General features: G+C 37.3%; 1 pseudogene; it reads right to left on the reverse strand.

Annotated features, from left to right (window-relative positions):
• Nucleotides 1–1,728: 1,728 nt before the first annotated feature.
• Nucleotides 1,729–2,403, reverse strand: LOC112807672 (ras-related protein Rab-33B pseudogene; annotated as a pseudogene).
• Nucleotides 2,404–6,592: the final 4,189 nt, after the last annotated feature.

Raw genomic sequence — 6,592 nt, forward strand, 5'->3', positions numbered from 1 at the left:
TTTAGAAAATGTTTTAAAAGCAACAAACAGATTCCCTTCTTTAAAAAACTGTTACACCCACCACAATTAGCACAGTTGTCATTGTTTTACTACAAAATAGTTACAAATCAACAATTTAAATTCTAACCATTTTTAATTCTAGCATGATAGGAAAATTGGATTAATCTCCCTAAACACAGATAAAGCCAACTTGTTTTTCCTTAAGCTCTAATATTTAAAACTGAATAATTATTTCCTATAATTACTTCTTTCAGTTCATTTAATAGCATTACCTTGTTTTTATAATTAAATTATCCAATTAGGATCACCATGATGATTAAACAAAACTCCTAAACTAGATTAGATTACATATTTGATTTCCTACATTCTGAAAATATTATAAGTATAATCATCTTTTCGCTTAATTACCTCTAAAATATCAAGGACAGCAATCTATCAGAACTAATGAATGTGCACCCTTCAGTTAAAGTTCATGGCTTATGTTCCATTCATGTAATAGCTTTGTATGCAAACTTACTATTTTCTATGCAAAGTCTTAAATTTAAAATAAACATACTTAGGGTAAGAAATTTCTTGAACTATTCTTTACACCACTGAGGGAGAGAGACAAGGTATTTCTCAATATCTACTTTATTTTTCATACTGAGGAGGAATAGCTTGTTGTGACCATAAAATTTAAAGATTTTAAAAACTGAAACACTGTAACACAATATTATTACAGAAATATATGTAGACTCCTAGGAATTAGAGGTATGCCTTCAGAGCTACAATCCAAAGAGAAGTTGATTTGTTAATTCAACCTTTAGTCATTAAATTGACTGACTGTGGGGGAGAGCAAAAGATACTACGTCAGATACACAGCTTGAAATTACTAAAAGCTAAGAGAACAGGTCTCCTGTGGTAGCCAGGAACCACATTTACCTATTTCCCCCCCAAGTTACAACTCCTCCAATGCTTTCAATTGGTTTTTCAGTAAAGATATCAAAATAAAATATAAAGCACCTTATTATATCTCTTCATTTACATTAAAGTCAGACTTGCTTTTGCATATTCTAATAGAATTTAGTAAGAAAACAATTCAAATTATTTTTCTAAAAATAACAATGACTTCTGTAGATCTGATTGATATATTGATTAGAAATATCAAGCATCTGGAATCACTGGAAGTCATTCTTTATGCACTGAGAACCAGAAAATATTCTATGCCTTCTCCCCACACTGGAACTAAATACAGTCTTGGCTCTCAAATGTACCAATAATAATGCAATTAAATACATCAATAATACAAAGACAGAACTCCAGTGAGAGGCAAATACCAGTTTTGTCCTATTGAGAATACTTCCCAAAGAACATACCTAGTAAGTATGTCCTAAACCCTTAATTTTTTTTTTCAATCCCAGAACACAGGATTGAAGAGTCATTTATTCCTAAAATACCATCGTGCTCTCATTTGAAGCCTCCTTCACTGGGCTCTCAATGGGAAGATGGTCTAATTCATCCTACCTTTACTTCATTTTCAACCACACATGAAAACCAACTTTTGCCCTGTGTTGTCACAATGACAAATGTAATTAAGTAGATACAAAATACAAAAATTAGCATGACAATGATAAATAGTAAAATGTCAGGATGATCCATTATATTTGAGATTAAATCTTATGACTTATCAGCGTCATACTTCAAAAGCATTTCTTAGGTAAAATTAGATGGTATAATAAAGACTGTTACTTAGCACCAGCATGTCATTGCAGGGTTTGGTTCGGGCTTCAGAATACTTCCGTTATCAGGGGGTTGACTAAGCATTAATGGTTTGTGGCTCTTAAGTTTATGAGCCAAGGTCATAAATATAGCTTCCATGTGGTCATTATCATTGGGGTTTTTCGCAGAGGTTTCAAACAAAGGCATACTATGTGTGTCAGCAAATTATTGTGCCAAGTCTGTAGGTACTTGAATGGCACTTCTCAAGTCACATTTATTTCCAACTAGAATCCGTGGTATGTCACTGGCTAGCAAATGTTTGCATTCTTCTATCCAAGATGGCAGGCTATGAAAACTAGCCATATTAGTCATATCATACACGAAGACAACAGCATGGACATTTCTGTAATAATGCTGTACCATGCTCTTTCTAAATCGTTCTTGTCCTGCTGTGTCCCATAACTGCATCTTGATGCGCTCCCCATCTATCTCCACCACACGTTCTCGGAAATCCACCCCGATAGTAGCGTCGGTGCGTTCCGGGAAACGGCCGGCGCAGAAGCGGTAAGTTAGACACGTCTTGCCCACGTTGGAGTCACCGATCACGATTATCTTGAAGATACGGGAGCGAGCCGGAGGCAGAAATACTGAAGCCCCTGACACCGCACCGCTGGACGAGAAGCTTGCCTCAAGAGACTACTCCATCTCCATTCTCTGGACCCGCCCCAAACTGGAAAGGTTTGACGGCCGTGGGGCCCGGCGGGGGCTTGACGGCGGGTGCGGAGGGCTGGCCCACCGAGCGGCCAAGCAGAGCGCCCCAGGCCCGGCACCCAGGCTGGCCCAGCCTCGCCACGTCCCTGTAACTTTTTAATGTAAAAAAAAAAGTATATAACCCTACACCAAATGTTCCTTTGCAGGAGCACTCTCTTCTTTGCGAAGTTTGTGTATCCCCCACAGCAGTCCTAACTTGGGCTCAAATAAAACTCTCTTACTTCTAGAGATTCTAAAAGGTTTGTTCATTTGACATCAACACACTTCACCTATAGGAGAAAAACAATGGAAATGACAGCAAATTTCAAATTTCCCGGAAACGTGGAGGTCAGAAGGAAATAAATGTTTTTCAAGTGTTGAAAGAAAGGAACTGTCAACCCAGAATCCTATACCCAGTGAAAATATCTCAGGAATAAAGTCACATGAATCTATAATTTGAAAATAAGTTCAGGTTGAGTGTTTTTTTTTTTTTAAAGATTTTATTTATTTATTTGACAGAGAGAGAGAGAGAGAGCACAAGCAGAGGAAGTGGGAAAGGGAGAAGCGGGCTCTGTGGTACTCGATCCCAGGACCCTGGGATCACGACCCAAGCCGAAGGCAGACACTTCACTGATTAAGCCACCCAGGCGCCCCCTAAGCTTAGTTTTTTTAAAATTTCATTAGGCTCCTTTTTCATCTTCTTACTGTAGGCAACAGTAGTGCCTGTTGTTTGCTATCATGTTACACAGGTCACCATTGTTCAAGGCTTCACTATGATTTCTCAGATGACTTAGTATCTCAGATTCCCCACACTGTTACCAGCCTCAGATATCAGTCTAGGCCTTTTTGGGTGGAGGGAGTGGGGAACATCATTATTCCTAAAGCCATACCTAAAGCAGGTAAAGAAAACCTGCTTACCTATCAGAGAATGAAAACAAAAGAAAAGAGAAATCAAATTCCCAGATTTAGTCCCTAAAGCTCTGGGCTGTCTTTGTTTCTGGGAATTACCTGAGTAGCATTTTTTTTTTAAAGCACAACTTTTTCATTTTTTATTACAGTGCATGAATTTTATATATACTGCTTAGTGAATTTTTAAATTTATAACTTTATTTTCAGAGAAGTTTCAGGTTTATAGAAAAAATTGAATGGAAAGTACAAAGAATTCCCATATTCCTTCTATCTCCCCACCTTAGTTTCCCTGTTCTTAACATCTTCCATTAGTGTGGTACTTTTGTTACAATTAAGAGTCAGTATTCTTACATTATTATTAACTACAGTTTATAGCTTATTTACATTAAGGACTCTTTTTTTTGTTTTATGTTTTATGGATTTTATCAACTGTATAATGCCATATACTAACCATTACAGTATCATACTGAATGGCTGCCCTGCCCTAAATATCTCCTGGGCTCTACATATTCATCCCTCCCCCTTTCCTCCCACTGAACCCCTAGCAATCTCCAATCTTTTTACTATCTCGAGTTTTGCCCTTTTCAGAGGTCATATAGTTGAAATCATATAGCATATAGGCTTTTCAGATTGACCTCTTTCACTTAGCAGTATGCCCTTCATGTCTTTTCATGATATAAAAGCTCATTTCTCTTTACTGCTGAATCATGTTCCATATACCATATATCCATATACCACAGTTTGTTTATCCATTCACCTATTGAAGGACATCTTGGTTGCTTCCAAGTTTTGGCGATCATAAATAAAACTATAAACACTTGTGTGCTGTTTTTTGTGTGTGAACGTAAGTTTTCAGGTCATTTAGGTGAATAGTAAGAAGTGTAATTCCTGGATCATATGGTAAGAGGATGTTCAGTTTGGTAAGAAACTGCCAAACTGTCTTCCAAAGTGGCTGTACCATTTTGCATTCCCACTAGCAACGAATGAGAGCTCTTACTGCCCCATATCCTCGCCAGCACTTGGTGTTGTCAGTGTTTTGGCTTTCAGCCATTCTAAGAGATGCGCACTGGTATCTCATTGTTCTGTAATTTCCTGATGACATGTGATGTTGAGTATCTTTTCATATGTTTATTTGTCATCTCTATATCATTTCTGGTGAGGTGTCTGCTCAAATCTTTTTCCTTTTTCAATTAGACTGTTTCCTTTCTTATTGCTGAGTTTTAAGAGTTATATACAGATTTCAGATACCAATCCTTTACCAGATAAGTGTTTTGCAAAGATTTTCTCCCAGCCTGTGGGTTGTCTTTTCATTCTCTTAACAGTGTTTTTCACAAAGCAGAAATTTCTAATATTTTATGACATCCCACTTTTCAATTTTTTCTTTCATGGATTGAGCTTTGGATCTACAAAGTCATCACCAAACCCAAGGCCACCTAGACTTTCTCATATGTTATCTTCTAGAAGTTTTTTAGTTTTGCATTTTACTTTTAGGTCTATGCTACATTTTGAGTTAATTTTTGTGTAGGGTATAAAATCTATGTCTACATTTCTTTTTTTTTGCATATGGATGTACACTTGTTCCAGCACCTTTTGTTGAAAAGACTATCTTTGCTCCATTGTATTGCCTTTGCTCCTTTGTCAAAGATCATTTGATTATCTACGTGTGGTTCTGTTTCTGAGCTCTCTATTCTGTTCCATTGATCTTGTCAGTAGCCTTTTAATAATTTCCCTTATTTGCTTGTGCTGATTTGAGTTCAATTTTTATCAGTTGCAGCTGAACTATCACTGATTAATTCAAGCACTTGATACATGCCAAGCACTATGCTAATCTCTTTACATAAATTTAATCACAACATTCTTTTGAAATAAATGAGGAAATTTGGGGTTTGTGAATTTAAATAACACATTCAAGATCATGTCACCAATAAGTGACCCAGGTCTTTCTGCTTGTCTCTACTATACTACCTGTCAAAGATGACCTTGTAACTCCTCATCAGACTATTACAGTTGCTCTAATAGTTTTCTTCTGCTAATTACTGCCTTTAATTACACTACGGTTGCCTTCTAAATTAAAAACTGACTCCTTAGCCAGCATTTAAAGCCTAAACTACTTCTCCAGCTTTTTTCCCATATTCTCTTACACGCTCGGTGGGACTACTCTATGATCTTGTGTTATACCCTCTGCTTTACTATATCAGTATGTGACCTAATCTATTCTTTATGCTTGCTGCAGCTCCAAGTATTAAAATTTCTCTTGTCAGAGTCCATCTCAAATGCTATCTCCTCCCCTGATCCTTCTCAATTCTGTACCCCCACCTCACCCCAAAACCAGAACTGGGAGCTCTCTCCTTAAAGTAACCAAAGCATTTCATTTAAACCTCGGTTGTGGCACATCTGCCTTGTGTTTTAGTTATATGAATTTGACCTGTCCTAACTACTAGACTGCCACCACCTTGACAGCTTGCATACTGGGTAGCTGGCATGTATTTTTTAAAAATTTTATTGAGTATATAATATCTGTACCAAAAACTTCACTAAACAGGGGGGTGGCAAAGATAAAAGACATAGCTACTGCTTTAAAAAAAAAAAAAAAGGTAGAGTCTAGTAGGAGAAGCCAGATCAGAATGCAATTATTTTTCTGTAATTTGCATTCTAATATGAAAGTAAACCTCCAGTACTGCGGGATGGAGCACAGAGTATGGAGTACTTAATGTAGTTGGAATCTGGAAAAGAGAGAGAAGACTTATCAGAGGTCAACGAATAGGAGGAGGTAGGGGGCTGAATGAACAACATATGCCAAAGCAGGAGGCCTAAGACAGCATCATACTTAGAGTGCAGGCAGTGCGGATTAGCTATACTACAGTGTTTGAGTTAAAGAATGACAAAGGATGAAGCCAAACAAGCCAGGAAGGGCTCTATCTTAAATACATTTCTGAGTCTTGCAAAGGAGTTTGCGTGGCATCTCCTTAAGGACATGGAAGTCATGGAAAGGTTTTAAGCAAGGAAATTTTGTGATCTCACTCATGCTTACATGGATCACTCTGACAGTTATGTGGATAATAGATTGGAATAAGCTGAGACTAATGACAGGAAGGAAGAGCAGCTAGCAGAATGCTGCAGTAGTCTAGATCAAATAATATTAGCATCCGAATAGGCCAAGGTGAAGAGAGAACTTATTTGAGTGATACTTAAGAGTCAGAATTTATAAGGCTTGGTGATGGGGTAAAGTTAATTC

The sequence above is a fragment of the Callorhinus ursinus genome, unplaced genomic scaffold (assembly GCF_003265705.2).
Source record: "Callorhinus ursinus isolate GAN/ISIS: 27379988/994484 unplaced genomic scaffold, GSC_fseal_2.0 scaffold2, whole genome shotgun sequence".
Classification (NCBI taxonomy): domain Eukaryota; kingdom Metazoa; phylum Chordata; class Mammalia; order Carnivora; family Otariidae; genus Callorhinus; species Callorhinus ursinus.